This window comes from Pleurodeles waltl, chromosome 4_1 (assembly GCF_031143425.1).
Source record: "Pleurodeles waltl isolate 20211129_DDA chromosome 4_1, aPleWal1.hap1.20221129, whole genome shotgun sequence".
Taxonomy (NCBI): Eukaryota; Metazoa; Chordata; class Amphibia; order Caudata; family Salamandridae; genus Pleurodeles; species Pleurodeles waltl.
In genome coordinates, this window is record NC_090442.1 from 417,758,125 (window position 1) to 417,781,635 (window position 23,511).

Here is a 23,511-nt window from a genome sequence, read left to right on the forward strand (position 1 = left end):
AGTGACTGACATTTGACCTCCACACTCTCTAAAGCCCAACTTCTTCAGCGGTGACTTGTAACACAATGAAAACTTCAACAAAGAAGCTACCGTGAAAAAGTGTAACAAACAGGAGAGATAGAAAAAAATGTTAGCGTTGAAGGTGCGGAAAAACAGGGAACTGATGTCAGCACGCCGGTGAGGACTTCTTATGGCTCAGATGATGTCAGACTGAGTCACGTGCGGAGCCATGCTATTCGGACGTCGACATGGTAGCTAGAAAGAAAAGATTTCTGCCAAAATCTAGCACACTGGGAGTATTCAAAAGGTGAGGAATCCACAGGTAGATGTATCCATCAGAATGGGTATTACAGAATATTTGGCAACTGGTAAGGCTCTATAGCAATTGTGCCACTTTGGGTGTGTGTTAGGTGCTGACCTGTAGTCCTCCCAGTGCCCTTTTAAACCCCCCAGGTCTGTGCCCTGAGGTTGCAGGTACTTACCTGCAAGCTGTTTCTTCCTAAGTGCCCCCAGCCTCCATAGGATTCCATTGGCCGCCAGCACCAACTTTGACCACTGCACCCAACCGACCCTGTGTTGCTGATGGAACACTCTTGGTGCATTCCAAATCTTTGCCCTGTGGACCCCCTAGTCCTCAAAGACTGGGACTGTAAGTCTAGTACTTACCTCCATTGCTTTCTATGAGAAACTGCACTGCCTACTTTTGAAATTGCAAAGTATCACTTACCTGTCAACTGTTTTACCTGTGAATTCTAAACTAAGTGCATTTGATACGTGAAAGTGATACATTCTTGGAACTACTTACCTCCAACAAAGATCCTCTTGGCTCTAGAAATAAAGTAACAAAGTAGATTTTTTGATACATAAAACATTGGCCTGGAGTTAGTCATCGAGTGTGTGCCTCATTTCTTGACTGTGTGTGTAAAACAAATGTACAGCACTACCCTCTGAGAAGCCTAACTGCTCGACCACACTACCACAAAAGAGAGCATTCGTATTATCTACTTTGGCCTCTGTAAAGCCTGAAGGGATCCGCTGGACTCCATGCGCACTATACCTTACTTTGGTAAGGCCTGAACTCCACTCGTGACAAAAGGCGTTGCATAGTGATAGCCGTCTTGGAAACCCCAACGCACAATACTGCTGACATTGCGCGGTCTCTGCGGAGGCGAAGAGATCTTACCAAAGCTCTCCCCACTGCTGAAAGAGTCCTTGTGCCACCTCCGGATGAAGATACCTTTCGTGATCCGCTAAGCATCGCCGGCTGAGTTCATCCGCCCTGGCGTTCAGAGAACATACCAGGTGTTGAACCACCAGGGTTATGCCCTGATGTTCCAGCCATGTCCAGAGACGTAGAGTCTCTTGACAAAGAGTCCACAACCCCACACTACCCTGCTTGTTGCAGTACCACATCGCGGTAGTGTTGTCCGTGAACACCTGCACTACCTTCCCTTTCACAACAGGGAGAAATGCCTTTAATTCTAGTCGGATTGCCCAAAGCTCCAACAAGTTGATATGGATCCCGGATTCCGTCAGAGACCAGAGACCCCCTGAGTTCCACCTCTCCCAGATGGCCGCCCCATCCCAGAAGTGACGCATCTCTCACTACTGTGAGATCTGGTTGGGGAAGGGAGAGGAGTCTGCCTTTGACCCAATCGCAGGTCTCTAACCACCACTGCAGATCCTTTGCAGTTCCCTTTGAGATCTGAACCACGTCAGTAAGATTTCCCTGATGCTGTGCCCACTGGAACTTCAGCTCCCACTGCATAGCACTCATATGACATCTGCCATGCTTGACCAATAGGATGCAGGAAACCATGAGTCCCAACAGCCTCAGAGTCTGTCTCACCGAAATCCAGGATAGAGGCCAAAACATCGGTATCAAAACCTGAATATCCTGGACTCGCTGCTCGGGAGGATAGGCCTGAAACTGCACAGTGTCCAGAACATCTCAGATGAAAGTGAACTCCTGAGAGAGAGTCAAGTGTGACTTCTGCACATTTATAGTGAATCCCCAGCGAATGCAGGAGGTTCGCCATCTGGAGGTGGGTAACGAGAGCCTGGGGCGTCGGAGCCTTCAGCAGTCAATCGTCTAGGTAGAGGAAGACTGAAATCCCTAACCTGCGCAGATGAGCTACAGAAAGGGAGCATGGTAAACTGAAAGTGCTTGTGGCTCACCATCAACCGCAAGTAACACCTGTAGGCGGGCAGGAGGGGGATGTGAAAATACGCATCGTGGAAGTCAAAAGCTACCATCCAGTCTCCTTGGTCTAGGGCAGACAAGACATGAGCAAGAATGAGCATCTTGAATTTCTCCTTTTTGAGGACGAGATTGACGTCCCTTAAATCCAGGTAGGGCGAAGGCCCTTGTTCTTTTTGGGAATCAGAAAGTAGCGGGAATAACAAACACCACCTACTTCTTACATTGGGACACTTTCTATAGCTCCCTTGACCAAGAGAGCTGTAACTTCCTTCCGGAGCAAAACCAAATGATCCTCCATCAGCCGTTCTTTTATCAAGGGATATGGGAGTGAAAGACTGGAAGTGGAGGGAATGGCCCTTCCGTATGATCTGCAAGACCCATTTGTCAGATGTGACTGATTGCCAGTGAGGGAGATGAAACTGAATCCTCCCTCCAACTGGACGGACATGGTCTTGCAGAACCACACTAGGAGGGCGTGTACGCTGTGGAGGGGGGCTGTGTGGTGGCCGACCTCTGGCCACACCCTCTGGGTCTGACGGTACCACAACCTCGTCCTCGCACGGGATGTTGTGAAGCCGGAGGTCGGAGGCCAACTTGTAGCTGGCGTGGTACCACGCCCCTTCTGAAGCCTCGGAGGGGACGGAAGACAGACTGCAGACGAGCTGGCGCAGAGAGGCTCAAGCTCAGAGTCTGCCTTCTCACCAAAAAGGCAAGAGCCATCTGTAGGAAGTTGGCTCTGTATATACTATCTCAAAGTGAGAGATAGTGTGCACAGAGTTCAAGGGTTCCCCTTAGAGGTTCACAGTGGCAAAATTAGATAATGGCTCTATTTTCTGGTAGTGTGGTCAAGCAGTAGGCTTATCAGAGGGTAGTGTTAAGCATTTGTTGTACACACACGGGCAATAAATGAGGAACACACACTCAAAAGACTTATTCCAGGCCAATGGGTTTTTATATAGAAAAATATATTTTCTTAATTTATTTTTAGAACCACAAGATTCAAATTTGAGGTAAGTACATAAAATGCAAGGTACTTTACACAGGTAAGTATAGAACTTTGATTAGTAGTACACACAGTTCTGGTTAAAACGGCAATAAGCTATTTTAAAAGTGGACAGTGCAAAAATCAACAGTTCCTGAGGAGGTACGTTTTGGTTAGTTTCTCAGGTAAGTAAAGCAGTTATACAGTCACTCTCCTGGGCATAGGCAGCCCACCGTTGGGGGTTCAAGGCAACCTCAAAGCCACAGCACCAGCAACACAGGGCCAGTCAGCTGCATAGATCAAAGGAGGGCCCAAAGCACATAGGCACCTATGAAGAACAGGGGTGCTCCAGTCCTAGTTTGCTTAAGTACCTGCGCCCTCGGGGAGCAGACCAGGGGGGTTTTGTAGAGCCCTTGTTTGGGGGGTGGGGGGATACAAGCACACAAAACACACCCTCAGCGGCACAGGGGCGGTTGGGTGCAGTGTGCAAAGTAGGTGTCTGGTTTGCTGTAGAAATCAATTGAGGGACCCGGGGGTCTCTCAGGCGAACCAGGAAGGGCACAGGGGGTCTTCTCGAGCCAACCACTAACTGGTCTAGGACGAGGGCCGCCTGCTGGTCACTCCTGTACTGGCAGGTGGTTCAGCTCGGTCCTGGGGGCTGTGGGTGCAGTGCTTGGTCCAGGCGTCAGGCTCCTTTGTTACCAGGCAGTCGCAGTCAGGGGGATCCTCTAGATCCTCTATGCAGATGTCGTCGTTGGGGGTGCAGGGAGGTCCACTCAGGGTATCCAAGTCATTGGAGTCGCCTGGGAGTCCTCTCTGCGGTGTTGGTTTCTCCAAAGTCAAGCCGGGGCGTAGGTGCAGAGTGTGAAGACTCACGCTTCTGAGGGGAAGTGAGAGTCTCTTTAAAGTTACTTCTTTGTTGCAATTTTGTTGCTGTTTCTGAACAAAGCCGCTGTCCTCAGGAGGTTCTTGTTCCTTTAGGGGCAGGTTAGTCCTCTGAGTCCTCAGAGGTCGCTGGTCCCGCTGGGTGCGTCGCTGTGCAGGTTCTTTGCGTCTGGAGACAGCCCAGTGGGGCTGGGGCCAAGTCAGTTGGTGTCTTTGTCATCTCTGCGGGGCTTTCAGGTCAGCAGTCCTTCTTCTTGTTGTAGGTTGCAGGAATCTGATTTCCTGGGTTCACAGGGATGCCCTTAAATACTGAATTTAGGGGTGTTTTAGGTCTGGGGGGCAGGAGCCAATGGCTACTGTCCTTGAGGGTGGCTACACCCTCCTTGTGCCTCCTCCCCGAGGGGAGGGGGCAAAACTCCTATTCCTATTGGGGGAATCCTCCAAAACCAAGATGGAGGATTTCTAAAGGCAGGTGTCACCTCAGTTCAGTGCACCTTAGGGGCCGTCTTGACTGGTAGGTGACTCCTCCTTGTTTTTCTCATTATCTCCTCCGGACTTGCCGCCAAAAGTGGAGTCTGTGTCCGAAGATCCATCCTGCCTTAGGGCTGTAAGGCCTGCTAGAGGGGTGACTTACCTATGCAACAGGCAGTGGGATGTGGACATGGCACCCTAAGGGGAGTGCCATGTTGACTTAGTCATTTTCTCCCCACCAGCACACACAAGAAGTGAGGCAGTGTGCATGTGCTTAGTGCCAGGGCTGTGCCAATTGTGGGAACAAAAGTACAGTTTAGGGAAAGAACACTGGTGCTGGGGCCTGGTTAGCAGGATCCCAGCACACTTTCAATCAAAACTAGCATCACCAAAAGGCAAAACGTTAGGGGGTAACCATGCCAAGGAAGGCATTTCCTTACACCATCAAAAGGCATGTCCATCAAACTCGACTGGACATCTCCTGAAAAGCCATTAGAACGTAGCCAGACGTGGCGACGAAGGGCCACTGTTGATGCAATCGCTCTACCCAGCGAGTCAGTCGTGTCCATGCCACACCTGATAGTAAATTTGGCTGCATCTCTCCCTTCCTTGACAGCCTGGGTGAGAGTGTCCCGTACGCCCTCCAGGACATGGGGCAGCACCTGTGCACCGTGTCCCATAAAGAATAGGAAAAATGGCCCATTAGGCAAGAGGTGTTTACTGACCTTAATGCCAGGCTGGAGGAAGAAAACAACTTCTTTCCAAGTTGGTCCAGCCTCTTGGATTCCCTATCCGGAGGGGCAGAAGGGAAGGCACCATGGAAGTGGAGGCTTGAACCATCAAGCTCTCCGGGGTGGGGTGTTGGGTGAGGAAACTAGGGTCATTTGGAGCAGGTCTATGGCGGCGGCAGACCGTCCTTTTCACAGGAGCCCCTGTGCTGGGTTTGGACCATGTTCCCAGAAGGACATCCGTTAGGGCTTCATTGAAGGGCAACATTGGCTCCAATGTAGTCACCCCCGGCTGAAGCACCTCCGTCAGGAGATTCGTCCTAACTGGCACCGTAGGAGAAATATCCAGTCCACTGGCATCCCCTAGATCCTCATAGATCCTGTTCATGCTCCAGTTCACACTCTAATAACGGGTCCTCAGGCTCCCCCCCACTCATCTCCTGTACCTGGCTGTTTAGAATAAGGATCAGACAATGATCTGGGCCTAATCGGCGCCGTCGTCTCAGATCATCCGGAATAAGGATGGGGCTACCACCACCAGCTATTGGATCCCGGGGTCCCTAACCACTTCCCAGTCAGGCTGGTAATGGAGGTTCCCATCTCACAACAGCGGTTTCTCATGGTGATTATTACCCTCAGTACTACCAGACACTGTTTAAGGAGGAAGTTAAATTAGAGCTCACTGCTTACTTTCAGACTAACGACTACTCAGTGAACTTAATGAGTACTCCCTGGAAAGCCTTTAAGCTCTACATACCTGGTATCTGTATGGATAAACAACAGTCTGCTAAGAGCACTACGGGATCGATTAGATATGCGTGAACAAGAAATAAGGGCACTAGAGATGGAGTATATGAGACATAACTCCGCTCAGGTACTGGCGGGTATAAGGACTAAACTATCTGAGTAACAAGAGACAGCAGAATAAGGAGCAAAACATTTGTAGAGACATGCAAGAGCATGGATGTACAAAGAGGAGGAGAGACGAGGTAGAACTCTTGCAGTGTTGGGGTGCAACACTTGGACACCTCAAGATAAAGAGCAGATTTTGGGGACAGAAGAAACCAAACTATACAGGGCAGAGCACATACTGTCAGAATTCACCAAATACTAGTCTCAGCTGTACTCCTCATGAGTTACTCCTTCTAAGGACGTTAACACAGAATACTATAACTACATTGCACTTGCTTGGATAAATAACGCTTACCAACAATTCTTAGATGCCCCCATCACACTTGAGTAGATCACCACTGCAAGGCACCTGGAAAAGATGGCCTCCCTATGAAGACTCATAAAACACTCCTGCCTCTGGCTTCGAGTAATCTACTCGCCCACTCGCTATGGCAAATCAGATTTTATCATGGCGAGCTATGTTTAAGTGTTTACTGGGCCAGTCTGGCGAGAGAGCTCGAGCTGGCAAAGAACAAATGTTTTATTCATTCAGAAAGTGAAAGAGCAAAATATTAAATTTAAATCATTTTATTTAGTTACATTTGTTGTGCAAAGACAGAGGTCAAATGTCAGCTCATGTCTTACAAACTGCTGCTTATTTTATACAGGAGATCAGTGTTTACTTTTCTTTCTCTGGCTGCAAAGGTACAGGATTTTGTCAAGTTAACTGCGTGACAATAGTGCTTGGCACACAACATATAAACAGCTTGTAAATGAGTTCTACACATATTTTATAATATATTTCAAAAGTTAGTAAAGTACCTTTTCTGTAATTCTGAAGTGAGATGGAAACAAAGATTTTAGTAGGATCAAAGCAAAATCAAAATACTTTATTTTATAATACGTAAATCATTAAAGTTTTCTGCAATGTATTTTGTATGCTATAAAACGTTATCATTAAATCTGCATGCAAGTGGGAAACGCTGTGGCTCTTTTAAAGGAAAAAACCTGTTTGTAAATGACAGTGCGCTTTCACATCAAGCTTTAGTAATATATTTATTAAAAGTGAAAGTATAGTTTTTAAACATGAACTGAGAAACATTCCTACCTCTAAACTGAGGACAATGAAATTAGTGAACTTAGAGGCATGTCAGAGTTCATATGTACCTAGATGTGGGCTAGATTTTTATTATACAATGAGCAAATGTTTAGTCTACTAAACTAAACAACAAAGATTTTTGTAAAGCAGAAAGAATGAAATCATATTTGAAGATGCGCTTGTTTGTGATAATGAGGAAAAAGGTGGCTAGCTGATTCTTGCCTAGAATCACACAATGATATGATTTTATAAGTCAAGTGCATTACAGTTAGGTCAAGTAAATTATTCAAGTCACTAGACCTGCAAGTCTGGTAAAATGTCTGATTTTTCGAGGTCGGCACTTGCTGGCACTGTAGATATATAATAAGGCAATGACAACGGGCATTGTCCCCCATCACTAAGGGAGACCGTGAGCATTGCTTCCCTGAAACAGGACAAACCATCTAAGCAGTGTGAGTGTTATAGACTGCTATATCTCATCAGCATCAACAGCAAGAACTTTGTTAAAATGTTTGCAAATATATTAATACTCCTACCCCATGACCTCGTCCTACTGGACCAATGGGGGTTCATACCAGGTAGATCAACCACTAAATCTGAGGACTCTATTCTTATGCATCAGTTAAACCCAGATTTAAAGGCCATGTCTGCCTTTATAGAGGGCACTAAGGCCCTCAATTCCCTCAAACGGCCATTCTGTTTGCAGTGTTGAGAAGAATAGTACTACCAGTGAGTTTTTATAAAAATGGATTTCATTCCAGAGGTACCCTGCCAAGGCTGCCCCTTGTTCCCTCTCCTTTGTGCTACAGCGTTGGAACTCTATCAAATCCGAACATTGTGGAGTGATGTCCAAAATGTACGATCTTGTCCACAAATAGAAGAGCCTCCCACTTTTGGAGATGATTATTTGGCTCGGATTGTTCAACTCATTCATAATTTCCCTGTACCATTTACCCAATTTTTTTTATTTTTTAAAGAGGTTTGAGATTTGAGTTGCAGGTAAGCAACCTAGGATAATGGGAGATTCGAACACAGCTGTATTAACAAAGAGGCTAGCTGCTCAAGATCAAGCTCTATTATACATTTGCTGACGCCCAATATGCCTAATATTGCCTGCATTCAACTTCACATATAGACCACTTATGGCTGTAGAAAGAGATGTGGCCGACCCAACTCTTCGAAGTGCCAAGATCGGCCAGTTCCCTCAATGCTGCCACTCAAAGATTGCCCCCCCATACTAAGCACAAAGGGAGGGATTTTGGGAAAGATTACTATGCCAGATACTGTATGACACGGAACAATCACCTGTTCAATACCTGCTACATCAGCTTACGATTAACTAAATATTTTTTCGGCAGCTGAGGAACTAGAATCTCTATAATGCTGGTGATATATTTATAAGAAGTCATGTTATAGACATGTAGCATGTTATGGAGCAATGTGAAAGGTCTATGGCAGACATGTTTGCATGTCCCAAACTGCAGGCATTATGCTGTGCTAGATAACCATAATTACCAGCAGAATATAAAGCGTGTAAGGCCTTAATATTGGTCACTACATTTACTTCCAACAAACATATTGTAATTAATTTATACATTACTATGCAGACAAAAGGGAGAGCAATAGTACCTATGGTAAAGCTGCAATGGGAGATGGTATTGGGCTGCACCTTCAATGATGAAGAATAGATGTTCTGCTGTACCTAGACCGGACTCTTCACTCTTAACACTTGATTAAGACTAATGCACTTCAGATTTGTGCACCAAATTTACAGTATGCCTGCAAGATAGGTTAGAAAGATTGACTACTGATTCACAATGTGTACAATGCAAGGAACCAGAATCTGATTTTGTCCATTGAGCTAGGAGTTGCCCTCATAGTGTAATATTGGAGTGGTATATTCAGTCAAATTCGAGAGACAACAGACATAGTAATCTCTCAATCACCTATGCTGGCATTATTGGGGTGTACTGTATACATGCCATTTCATTTGCACCAATTCATAGCTATCGCTTTACTACTAGAAAAGAAGACAGTTGCATGTACTTGGGGGAGGAATACATTGCCCACCATTACAGCGTAGATACTTGATATGGTATACTTTAACAGGCAACTTCAATAATATTAGTCTGTGATCCCCAGAGCAAGCAGTTATGGGGGGTCCATTGCAATTATAGTTACTGAGCAATAATACACTGATTTAAAGTTTTTATAAACGTTGTAGTTTAATGCACTGTATATCTCCGGGAAATGTGTTGCTGTTAACAATTTGCTTAAACTCTGTATTGGCAATGGAAGCTTAATCTAGATATGTAGTATTGTGCATACCCTCTCTAACAGACCTTACATTCGGACTCCTGCTTGAACCTTACTGTGTGGGCCTGGTTCCACTAAAGAGGCAATATTATAACTAGCAGCAAATGTTTCCATTCCCCTGCCAGCCGTCAACTGTTTCACTTGATAAATGAATGTTATGGATTTAACTGGAAAGAGTTGAATAATCAGGCCATACTCCATCAATCTTAAAATGTCTGCATTATACTACCATGGGAACAAACAGGTTTCCAAAGATCCCTGATCACCAGAGGACATCTTCAGGGTTCCATATGGTCTCCTATCAGCTTCAGCCTCTACATGAAGCCTTTTGGAACTCTAATTGCAGATAACAGCATCCATATTCACTAATATACCAATGATGCCCAACTCTATTTGAAAGCCTCCAATGCTCAGACATCCAATGCCTCATATACTGCATGCATATCATCAAAACCGGGACATCCAGCGTCTACCTTATTTGTCAGGAACAACAAGATAGAAATACTACAAACTTGTCTCAAGGACTAGAGCCTTGACGTCTTCGAACCTCATGCACCGAATGCCAAGCTACTTAGATTTACCCTGGACAACAACCTCATCCTCAAACAATACATTGGTAAATTAAAAAAAGATGGTCTGTTATTAGCACTCTCACCTAAAGAAAGTGAAACAGTTTTTTTTCCAGAAGGCAACTTCAAAACTGCTGTTCAAGCCCTTGTACTCTTGCATCTGGATGTTGGTATTACCCTGCTCCATGATCTCCCAGACTCTACACTGACACCCTATAGGGGCATCCTATAAGCAACAGCAGGCCTCATCCAGGTGCAAGAAAAAATATGATCACATCACCCCCAGGCTGATGAATTGTAATTGGCTCTCCTTGCCGGCCTGCACCACCTTCAAATCCAGCTGCATCATTTACTTAAGACTTCAAGACCAGCACCTACAGACAGGACATAGACCGCAGACTAAGAAGTGCATTAAAAATAAAAAATTAGCAAGCCCTGGTCATCTATGCACCCACAATCTGGAACCACATTTCCATATCCATCAGGACCGCCTCAATGCAGCTCTAAATGAGAAAATACATGAAAATTCACCTCTTTAAAGACTACTCAAGGCATCAATCATCCACCATCTAACTCCCTCTCCTATAATTCACTGTCTCTGACACTATACAGGGCAGCACCATCTATTGACTAGGTTCAGACAATAGAAAGATGACCGACAAACATATAGAACTTCTACATTTGAACCATTTATTATCTAAATAAAGTGTAGAACTATTCCTTACAAAAATGTTTCAGTGAGAATGTACCAAATAATTAACGTTTAGAACTCTTACGTTTTTGCCTCACATCATGAGTACAATCACATTATCCTACATAGATAAAAAGACTCTCGAAGGAAAGGAATTATCTGTCGTTCTTTATAATTTACATCATACTAGAACTTATTCTCAACTATCTTGAAACAACAAAAAAAATAAAAAAATAAAAATACATGGTCATATTGCCTTATGATACTTATCAGCAATTCCTCAATCAGCCTTTTAGGAATTTGAGGTTTAAAGCAAGAATAAACATTATGTTTGGAGCTATTTTGGGGTATCAGATAATGGTCTAATTAGTCTTATCAATACTGTACAATATGGTCACCTTTCGATATAGTCACAAAGGGGAGGGAGCACACTGCCTCTCATCTCATGAAACCTTTGATTTAGTTTCACGTTTCTATGTATGATGAATGAGGTCAAACAAAGGTCATTTCAGTGGTTAACGAAGGGAGTTTGAGGCAACTGCATGTTGAAATGAAGAGATAAAACTACCGTTAGGAAGAACTGATAAGGAAAAAATAAAGGTAGGCAGTCATAATGGTTTTTGAAGTAACAATATACATCCACTGAAAGCTAGTCCACTGCACAGGGGGAAGGCAGAAAGTCCTCAATGTCAGTTATAGAAACCCTATAGAGTTGTTGCTCTTCGTTGCTGGGCAACGCTCCAGCCCAGGCCAGCCCACCGGAACCATAAAGGACGCGCCCCTCGTGGGACACGGTTGTTGCTCTTCGTTGCTGGGCAACGCTCCAGGCCAGCCCACCGGAACCATAAAGGACGCGCCCCGTGCAGGACTCGCACAGGACGTGCCCGGGCCAAGACTGGCCCGTCTACGCCCGTCTTCGGCTGATTGAGGTTGGGCTGGGCCCACTCTCTTACTTCGTGGACCTAATTATTATGTAAGTTTAAACCACTAATTTTTCTCTGTTTGGCCTTGTGTTAGCAGCAATTTTACTGGCAACATGGGGAAGAGGAAAGCTGTTGACTCCTTGGACCCATTGTCTGATCGAAAAAAACTGAAGAAACAACCTCTCAAACTAGCTACCAAAACTAAAGAAAATACTCAAACCTTTTGAGGAGATTGATCAGCTATTTGAAGAGGTGGAGGCGATTTTGAAATGCACAGTGAGCAACAAAGGTCCCCCACCTTCAAAAATCGCTTCAGCTCACCCTGGAGGGATTCAAGACTTTAAAAAAAAAAAAAAAAAAGGACGAACGATCAAGTGCCATCCCCAGTTTTGGTCAATAGCAGAGTGGTTTCACCAATAAACCATACCATTACTTCCTTCCCCCACCAAGGTTTAGCGACTACGGTTAGTGATCATTTATCCAGACATGGGTCCTACCAAGCAGTAGAAGAGGGAAGCACACTTATCCCAGTTATTCCTTTGAGCCCTGTGGTAAAAGTGATTCCAAATATAGCTTGCAGAAACCGGTTTGAGGTCCTGGTTGTGGTGAACGAAACACCGAGGGCCCGTGAACCCTCTCCAGCTGACCATAACAAAGAGAAATCTCCCTGTACCCTCGCTCCCACTTCTCTTTCTCCTATGGTGCATTCCTCTACTGAGCCCAATAAATTCCTCAATCTTCATGGGAATTGAGGAAGTTAGGTCCCTGGTGTTACAATTGGCTAAAGTCTTGCAGGAAAAGCCAGCATGTGGATGCAAATGCTACTTAAGAGATGGAGGGGCAAAAGGTGATCATACAGTACCTGACTCAAATTTAACCATCTGGTCCGTACAAGGGGGCCAAGACATAGATCAACAAAAGCCAATGGCATTCAGGGCGGGCCCTGATGTGAATACAATATGCCCTGCCGATATTCTCACACAAAAGCAAACAGGTACAAAAAATGTATCTGCTGAGGGGGCCAACATGACAAATTACCCCGCCACCAACAGCCACCCCCCAGCTCTCTTAAACTATTTGCCAATTAGGAGGCATAAAGCAACTGATATCTTTCCACGCAAGGGGGCTTGCGCTCCCTCCAGTGTTAGCAGGTTACCTGCTCCGTCATCTTCCTTTGGTCCCAATTGCGATACTCCCTCTCAGAAAGTCCCTTGTGGCTCAGTGACAGTGCCAAATGCCCAAGGCATCAAATTCGGGCCAACTACCCTCTTTCTGAAATAAGTCCAGAAGCTGATACCAGGGCTTATTGAGGACCACGAGTCAATGGTCAATAAGGTTACTCACTGGCTACGATACCAACGGAACTGACTATCGGTCATATGTTCAGACATCCACAAAGTCAAACCGTGGAGCCCCCCGGGGCTGAAGCACGATGTAATTTCAATCGAGTTTCATGATAGAACTTTGGTCGAGAGCCTTATTTCATTTAATGAACGTACCCGCTTTTATATGGATCAAAGAAAGGGATGTATAACTTTAGAGTCCGTACTAGAGGATGGAGTTCAGGTTTTAGTCAAAAGCCATTCCTGCTGCAATGTTGCACTTGAACAACCAGGGGGGTGGCAATTCCAATGAGATCAACCCTGTATGACTGGCTACAGCTCAGGAAGTAACCCTAGGGGATAACCTAGTGGAACCATTCTTGACAGATTCCGAGGAGATTATTACTAATGAGACAATCCTGGAGAAGACCTACCTCCAGACACCTAGTGCCGTCTCCGATAGGAAAGGTTTATCAATAATGACATGGAACTTAGCCGGCCTTGGGAGGAAATTAGATGATACTGATTGGTGTGTATACATAAACTCCCAAGACATATGCCTTTTTCAAGAAACATGGGCTGAGGAGAAGATCATCATAGATGGGTTTCTTTCCTTTAATTTGGCAGCACAACCATCTACAAAGGCAACAGGGCGAGCTAAAGGGGGTCTCTTGATGCTATTAAACAAAAAAGTGCAATGTGAACACAAGATTCTAACATTTGATTGTCTAGACTTGATGGGGTTACAAATTACGTTTCAATAGAGTTTTGATTTAATTCTTATCAACTGTACCTCGAGAGGTAGAATCTCACGATTTTAAATCAGTTGCTTGACTTTTTAGATACTCTACAACCAACATCACATTTGATAATAGCAGGGGACGTAAATTGTACATTTGAACCTTCTGTATTACTAAAAGGCCTAACAGAGGACGAAGACCAAACATGGGGAATTGCACAGTTGTCCAGTGATCACTTTTGCCCTAATTCTTGTGTAGCCTCCCAGCTGGCCTCTCTTTGTTTGAAGCATGGCCTTAGGGCCTGCAATGGACGTATGCCTTCCGATTTGGATACTGCTCCCACCTTCAAACGAGGCACATCCACTAGTGTAATAGACTATTTTTTAGTGGATGTAAGATTGTGGCCCCTGTTGAGAGATATGAAGGTGGATGTAAGAAGCGAAAGTGACCATCATCCTTTGCTACTTTCCATTTCAGGGGATGTCTTTGGTAGAACTTTAAATAACCAAGTTACTATAGTCCCCACTCCTATCTTGAACACTTGGTCCACGAAGGTCAGGTGGCCGAAGGTGCAGTCGAATCCTTATTTGTTGTGCAAGATTTATTCCGTTTTTATTGACAATCTGGCTCCATATTATAACTGTGATTTTAATGTTATCCCACTTTTATCCATACACGAAAATATGGTCACTAGATTGCAAAGCATCTTTTACAGGAAGGTTGGAGTAAGACAGCTAGGAGGCACCTCGGCTAATAATTCATGGTTTGACGAATCCTGCTACAAGGCCAAGACAGGATTAAAAAATGTCATAATTAAAGGGAACTCCGGGGAGATACAATTAGCTAGACGCACCTATAAGGAATCCATCTTTTGAGCCAAAAAATCTTGGGAAGAAACAATCTGGCAGGAGCTGTTGGTTGCCACACAATCCAACAACAACAAGTTGTTTTGGGAGCTGTTGAACAAGAGAGGGAAAGAGGGTAGAACTAGCCCAAGAAATCATATACAACCAGAAAAATGGGTTGAACACTTCTCATGCCCTTATGATAAAATTGATAATCCTGAGACCCCCGCTAGCAGGGAAATGGGGCAAGATCTACCCTCCATCTTGGATGTGACCCCCAGTCTTGTTCCTACAGAAGGGGATGCACAGATTTCTGAGGGCCCCACCTGTTTTTCCATGGAAGAAACTGCTGAGGCTATCCGCTCACTAAAATCTGGAAAAGCACCAGGTCCAGATAAAATTCCGGGGGATCTCTATATATCTGAGCCAGCTATCTGGACCTGGTATATCAATGCACTTTCCAATAAAATCACTGAAGGGGGGAAGATCCCTATGACATGGAAGGGTGCTGAAATCATTCCCATCCACAAAAAGGGTAATGTAAACCTCCCAACTAATTATAGGCCGATCAGCCTCATAGACAATCTTCAAAAGATCTTTGCCAAACAACTTCTAGGTAGATTGACTAACTGGGCCACTGACCAACAGATCCTCTCTCCACTCCAAGCAGGGTTTCGATTTAGGATTAGCACAGTGGATCAGGTCTTTAGGCTGGCCGTGCTGTACTGGAAATATACAGCTCTTGCAAAGCAACCTTTATACATCGCCTTTGTTGACTTGAGATCAGCCTTCGACCTGGTTCCAAGGGAGAAGTTATGGGAGGTGCTATACAGAATAGGGACCCCAGCTAATATAATTCAACTTTTTAAGAGATTGTACAAAGAGACCTATGCGCAAGTGAGATGGTGCAACCTAGGCGAACTAACAGATAATATCACTATAAACAGAGGTGTTCGCCAGGGCTGTGTGCTGGCACTGTTTTTATTTTCTATTTTTATCAATGAGGTGGTACAGGTTTTAATGGCATGCCAGAACGATGCAACAACCCTGTGCGCTCAGAAAATCCCGATTCTTCTGTTTGCAGATGATTCCCTTCTTATTTCTAAATCTCCAATGGGCCTACAAATTCTTATTAATAGATTTAGTTCCTTCTGCCACGAGTACGGCCTACAGCTGAACCACAAGAAAACTAAGCTAATGGCACTCCGTTCTGGAGCGCAGAAGAAATGTACTATTAGTCTGGAAGGCGACCTCTTGGACAAGGTCAGCTCCATCGATTACTTGGGTGTGAGGATCACTGATAATATGCATTGGGCAGATCAGGTTAACAAAAGTGCTGCCCGCTTGCAACATGACGCAGCATCCATCCTTCATTTTTTTCGGGGTACAACAGCAAAAACTGTCTCCCCAGCAATAAAGATCTATATTGCCAGAGCACAGGGAGCTGCTGTCTATAAAGCAGAGGTCTGGGGCTTCTCTGACTGCAATAGGTTAACTACTGAAGAGAATAGTTTTGCGAGGGCTTTATGTGCCTGCCCTCCTAGTACTCCGCTGATTACATTGTTTTTAGATCTGGGCCTGAGACGGATAGCAGACCTAATTATCCTAAGACCACTCCTTTATTGGGTTAGGCTATGGACTGTACTTGAACTGGATGTTTACAAGTCCTCTCTTTTAGACCTGCTAAAATGCCCCAACTCAACTCCTATTCCCTGGGTAAAACATGTTTCGAGATGGTTTAACAACTTGGGCCTTGGAGATTTTTGGGAAAAACCACACAAACTTGAGAAAGCTCATTCCAAAGTGCTGAAACGCGTATACTGGTCTTATGTATGGAATTATTACATTATTCACAGATCCCATGGCTATCTAACAAATCTTTTTTTAGATCTTAAATGGTATCCGCAATTTGAACCACATTTAGACACTATACCCGATATCTTAGGCAAAAGTTTATATGCCAGATTCCGCTTCGGGTCGTTGCCATTGAAGTCTTTGATGTGTAGATGGGGTACAAAAACAGTAACTGATATATGTCCTGTATGCGGCATAACATCTGAAACAGTCGAACATTTTATGTTTTTTTGCCCAGCATATTCTTCTCCCAGGTCAAAGTGGATTTGTAACATGTGCCGGGAACTGGGGATTAGAGATTGCGCCTCTGCTTTGAGGGTCTTAAAAAAGTAATCATTCTAAGGTTTTAATACATGCCGTTAGCAAGTATTTGCTAGCAGCATGGCGCATACGTAACTCTGCTATCAGCAATGAGTTTTAAACACGAGCGGATAAGTCTTTATTGTGTATTGCTTGTATGGGTTTTATTGAATTACATTTTATACCTTTCTGATTTTATATTTATTATTGTATGTTGCTTTGATGATCTATTTGATCGAACAAAACTTGTGTCAAACAAACAAACCCTATAAGAACTTTTTGGAACAGCTTTGAAACCCACTCCTCAGGAGGTATGTAGTGGACACAAGAGCCTAAGTCAGCTTACCAACCTCTTTGAAGAGACAGAGTTTATCTAGGCTTTGGGTGACCAGGGACACAGTGACAACTCCCACCAGATGCCACCTTCTTTCTAGTCACAACCTTCCATCTTGATTTTCTTGGGTTTGAAGCCCTCATGATGTCCTCCATCATTCTGAACAGCCAACGGAGCTCCTCCTCCTAATCTTGTCATTAGGTTCAATTGAGCTTAGGCTACCATGAGGTTGCTGCCTAGTCACTGGTTGGTGGTTGTGTTCTACTCTTGAGCTATAGGATAACTCCGTAGGCTGTTAAATTCTAACCAATGTGGGGTTCTCAATATGACAACCCCATCAACAGTGACAACCTCTGAATATGGCCTGCTACATATAACAGGAAAAAATGAGCAGTCTCAGAAGGACCTTACTAATAGATCAGCAATGACTGAGGCTAAAACAGATCCGACCACCTCCAAAAGCTAACTTGTAGTCCAGAGCTTGCCCAGATGAAAAGAGGAATATACAATTCCTCTGAAGAGAAGGGATCCAAATATTACCCTACCAGTTCAAAATTACCCCTCAAACTTTTCAATGGTCAACTGTCGCCAAAGGATTTTCTCCAGACTAAGAGCAAATCCACAATGCATTATGCTAGTATAAAATAATATGTGCACTAGCACAGTCATTCAAGAAGATACACTTCCTGGTCTTTAGCGGCTGTCTGAAAACCAGTGAAGTGAAATACAGACGAACAAGTTACTTACCTTCAGTAACGCTTTTTCTGGTGGATACACTAACTACCTGTGGATTCCTCACCTTATGAATGCGATCCTTGCGCCAGCATCCTGCGGAAAGGCTTCTTCCTAGCTGTCTACGTCGACGAGGACGTCATAATGGCACGGCTCCGCGTGACTCCGTCTGACGTCAACGTGCCAATAAGAGGTCCTCGTCGGCGTACTGACGTCAGTTTAATTTCATTTTTTCGTGCTCCTAAAGCAAACAGGAGTAAACCGACCATGAAAATTGATAATATAGAAAGATATATGCACACAAAAACCTTGTCCATTTAAATCATCCATTCTTATTGAGAGTTTAAATACATGAATATACAAAAATATATAGAGAAATATCACTATATACATATAAATATATACGCATTTATATACATACAAATATATATATAAATAAAAGAATAAATATTAAACCAAAGACTGCAAGATAACTGTGTAATCAGGCAGGCAACGGGGAGGCGGGAGGGACCGTGAGGAATCCACAGGTAGTTAGTGTATCCACCAGAAAAAGCGTTACCGAAGGTAAGTAACTTGTTCTTCTGATGGATACAACTACCTGTGGATTCCTCACCTTATGAATAGAGTCCCAAGCAGTACCGCACTCGGTGGTGGGTGCCCGCCTGATTACACTAAGAAATCCTGCAATACTGAGCGAGCAAAATGACCGTCCCTCCTCATCTCAGTCTAAACAGTAATGTTTTACGGAAGTATGGAGGGACGCCCAAGTTGCCGCTTTACATATATCTATCAATGGAACTCCCCTCGCCAGAGCCGAGGATGCAGATTTAGCTCTAGTAGAGTGGGCCCCGATACCTTCAGGAGGGACCTTTTTTGCCAAAGAGTAACAGATCTTGATACACAAGATGACCCACCTGGAGAGTGTCCTTTTCTGTACCGCTCTGCCCTTTTGCTGACCAGCATATCATCTAAACGAAAGTCCTTAGTCCTTTCGAGGTAAAAACTCAGGGCCCTCTTAGGGTCGAACCTTTGGAGTCTCTCTTCTTCTTTAGACGGGTGGGGAGGAGGGTAAAACGCAGGAAGAGTGATATTTTGCCCTATATGAAATGGGGTGACAACTTTCGGTAGAAAAGCAGCCCTGGTTTTTAGAACCGCTTTATCAGGGAAAAACATAGTGAAAGGAGGCTTAACGGAAAGCGCCTGAAGCTCTCCAATCCTCCTGGCAGAAGTAATTGTGATTAAGAAAACAGTCTTGAAGGCTAAATATCTCAATGGGCATGAATGCATGGGCTCAAAAGGCGAACCCATTAAGAATGTTAAGACAAGATTTAAGTCCCACTGAGGCATGTGAAAAGGAGTAGGAGGAAAGCTATTCACCAAACCCTTAAGGAACCTATGTACTATGGGAGACTTGAATAAAGATGGCTGGTCCGGAAGGCAAAGAAACGCCGACAGAGCTGCTAAATAACCCTTAACTGTAGCTATAGCACAGCCTTTCTTCGCCAAACTAAGAACAAACAAAGTACATCTGAAAGATGGGCCTTTAAAGGATCTTTTTGGTTCTCTCCACAACACAGCACAAATTTTGCCCACCTTCCGGCATAAATAGATTTAGTGGAGTGTGGCCTGGACGATAGTATAACATCCACTACATCCGGTGGGAGAGAAAAGGAACTCAGGTTGCCCCGTTCAATCTCCAGGCATGAAGTTGCAGGCTCTGGAGGTGGGGGTGTAAAACCTGCCCCTGCGATTGAGAGAGGAGATCTGCCCTGAGCGGGAGACGGAGCGGAGGGCACTGAGAGAGTCGAAGTAGTTCTGTATACCATACCCTTCTCGGCCAGTCCTGTGCCACCAATATGACTTGGGCCCGGTCTTGACGAACCTTCCTCAAAACCCGAGGAATAAAGGGCATGGGGGGAAACGCGTAAAGCAACTGGCCGCTCCAGGACATCTGAAACGAGTCCCCCAACGCCCCTTGCATCGGATACTGGAGGCTGCCGAATAACGGGCAATGCGCGTTCTCCCGAGTGGCAAATAAATCCACCTGAGGAGTACCCCGCATCTCGAAGATGTGGAGGACTAGATCCGGATGGAGACGCCACTCGTGATCTAATGAGAAGTGACGACTGAGAACGTCCGCACGTACATTCAACACCCCGGCCAAATGATTTGCCATCAAGCAAATCTGATGGTCCTGAGCCCAGGACCAGAGTCAGAGGGCTTCTCGGCAAAGAAGATATGACCCCACTCCTCCCTGCTTGTTTATATACCACATCGCTGTAGTGTTGTCAGTCAGGATCTGAACTGACTGACCGCGAAGGGAAGGGAGGAAGGCCTTGAGCGCCAAACGTACCGCCCGCAATTCCAACAGATTGATATGCAACATCTGTTCTGCTGGAGACCAACGACCCTTGATCTCCAGGTCCCCCAGATGAGCTCCCCACCCTAGAGTGGAAGCATCCGAAATCACTGTGGCCACTGGTGGAGGCAGTGAAAACGGTTTTCTTTGGGAAAGGTTGCCGTCCTCTGCCCACCAAAGAAGATCCGCTACAGCGTCCCTGGAGATCTTTATTGAATCCCTGAGATCCCCCTTGTGCTGGAACCACGGTCTGCAGAGGCACCACTGAAGAGCCCTCATATGCCAGCAAACATGAGTGACCAACAGAATGCAAGAAGCAAACAGACCTAGCAGGCGTAAGACCTTGAGGACTGGAACTGCTGCTCCACTTTGAAACAAAGGAATCAGCGCCTGAATGTCCCGTAACCGCTGAGGCGGTGGTAGGCCCAAAACTTTGTTGTATCCTGTACTGCCCCTATGAACAGGAGGCGTTGAGAGGGCTCCAGGTGAGATTTGGGTACGTTCACCGAAAAGCCCAGATCGAACAACAACTGCGTCGTCATTCGCAGATGAGACAACACAATCACTGGAGACTTGGCTTTGATCAACCAATCGTCCAGGTAGGGAAAAACCGCTACCTCCCTCTTTCTGAGATGTGCTGCAACAACTGCCATCACCTTTGTGAAGACCCGGGGTGCTGAAGTAAGTCCAAAGGGAAGGACCGCAAACTGGTAATGCTGCGAACCGACCACAAAACGGAGATACTTCCTGTGCAACTTGATTATGGGAACACGAAAGTACGCGTCCTGCAAGTCAACAGACACCATCCAGTCTCATTCGTTCAACGCCAATAGCACCTGCGCTAGGGTCAGCATTTTGAATTTTTCCTGCTTGAGGAACAAATTCAAAATCCTCAAGTCTAGGATCGTCCGCAACCGACCGTCCACCTTGGGAATCAGGAAATATCTTGAATAACACCCCTGACCCCTTTCCTGCAACGGTACCAACTCTATAGCGCCCTTTGCCAACATGGTTACAACCTCCTGTTGCAACAACAGAAGATGGTCTTCTGAACAAAAGGAGGGACGGGGGGGGGGTGGAGGAGGAAACTCCTGAAAGGGGAGAGCATAGCCCTTTTCCACAATTCCTAGCACCCACAAGTCTGTTGTAATTGACCTCCATTGCTGTAGAAAAAGACTCAATCTTCCCCCTACAGGAGAAGTATGACTGATAAAGTGGGGAAAACTAGGGCTCCATAGGTCTATAATAGGCTCTGTCAAAGCCTCATTAAAAGGCAGCAAAGGGTCAGCACTGGAGGAAGATGGATGAAGAACCTCTGTGAGCAGGTTAGTCTTTACTTCTTCCGTGGACAAAGGCAAATCCAGGTAATCAGCTGCCTTCCTCACCACAGCATGGAAGGAGGCGGCCTCCTCAGTAAACTCCCCCAGAGAAGCAATGTCCCACTCCGGGGAAGTATCCAAACCACTTGCAGTGGCAAGCCCCTGGAAGTCATCAGAAGGCTCTATCTCACCTTCCTCAAGCCTTCTGTATTCCTCTTCCTCCAGAAGCCTCAACGCCTTCCTTTGAGATCTAAGATGAGTTTCCAGAGCCGGCGTCGACAAGGACTCCATTGACGCCGACGATCTCAGACCCTGATCCGGTTCAGGAAGGCTCCTAGATTCAACTGGCGTCAGAGCCGGCGTGGCCCAAAGTCGGCAGATGACCTCCTCGAAGCCGAATGAACGGAAGGAGATGGAGCCGGTCTGGATGAGGCCATCAATGACGCCGGATGGCGCAGGGAAGGAGTCGGATGAGAAGCCGACTGATCCACGGTCCCAGGCGAAGGACTCCTGCCAGGGAAAACCCCCAGCGCCGGACCACCAGGCTCTATAGGGCAGAAGGGCATGAATGGAGCAGCCCTGTACGACGCCGGTGAGCCCAAATTGAATGCCAATGGCCCCGTGGGACCCGCCGGTGCACCAGCAGGGGCCATGGATTGAAAAACAGCATACATCGCATTCAAAAATGCAGCCGGATCCGTCCCTGGAGTCGGGAAAGCCGGGTACTGCTGTGCAGATGTCTGGTGAACATCAGAATCCCTCGGCGCCGGTGAAAAGTGAGGACTACCTTGAGTGACCTCATAGACTGAAGGCGCCGGTGACAACCCCGGACTCTCCGGCTGAGGCGTGACAGTAGGACTCATCTCCCACGTTTTCTGGTGCCGTGACGAACCCTGACCTCGACCTCGAATGACTCCTCTCCGAACAGCGCCGAGAGTCATGACGGCGCCAAGAGTCATGATGATGCCGCTTCTTATGTTTTTTAGGAGAAGTATGGGAGGAAACCTTCTTGTGATCCTTCTTCTTTGCCTTGGCCAAGAAGAGCTTCGCCTCGCGTTCTTTCAGAGCTTTCGGATTCATGCTCTGGCACGAAGAACAACCTTCCACATCATGTTCGGAACTTAAACACCAAATACAGTCCGAATGGGGGTCGGTCACTGACATCCGACCCCCGCATTCCCTACACGGCTTAAAACCGGACTTCTTCGGAGGCGACATTGTAACTTCGAGAAATCGTTACAGTTACCAACGGGCCGGGAAGAAAAACCGTTGCCGTTGAAGCACGGAAAAAGGAAAAACTGACGTCAGTACGCCGACGAGGACCTCTTATTGGCACGTTGACGTCAGATGGAGTCACGCGGAGCCGTGCCATTATGACGTCCTCGTCGACGTAGACAGCTAGGAAGAAGACTTTCCGTTGGATGCTGGCGCAAGGATCGAATTCGTAAGGTGAGGAATCCACAGGTAGTTGTATCCATCAGAAATACATATATTATTTTTTTACAGGAAAAAAAACCTTCAACATAAAGTGGATTATCAATTAAATTACTGAATATAAAACAATTTTTCGAAAACAGCTGTAAATAAAAAAAAAATAAAGATTAAGTGCAAGAGGCCCACGCTTCTGGACCATGACTGTTACTGCACGTGGATCACTTGGATGATGTAGAAGGCTGTTGCCACCAAAGGTCTGTGTAATACTTCTAGTTAATGTAATGTCTGACTCTCCACTTGTTTTTTTTGCTTTCAGAAGTAAGATATTAGGAAACTGAAAACTATCTGATCCAGTTAAGGGCTTTGAACTATTTTATAAGAATTTTGTTTTTGAAATCATTTGATCTGGGCTCTCATCCATGGGTGTAGAAATTCAGTGCCTAGACGTCTTACTGGTTATCTTAAGATGAAGATAAATGAGATACAAAAAATACATACATATTCTAAGTAGTAT

General features: G+C 45.5%; 1 protein-coding gene across 10 annotated transcripts in view; it reads right to left on the reverse strand.

Annotated features, from left to right (window-relative positions):
• The window catches only part of UPF2 (UPF2 regulator of nonsense mediated mRNA decay), a 765,941-nt gene that overhangs the window by 599,303 nt on the left and 143,127 nt on the right, over positions 1–23,511 (reverse strand). The window lies entirely within an intron of this gene.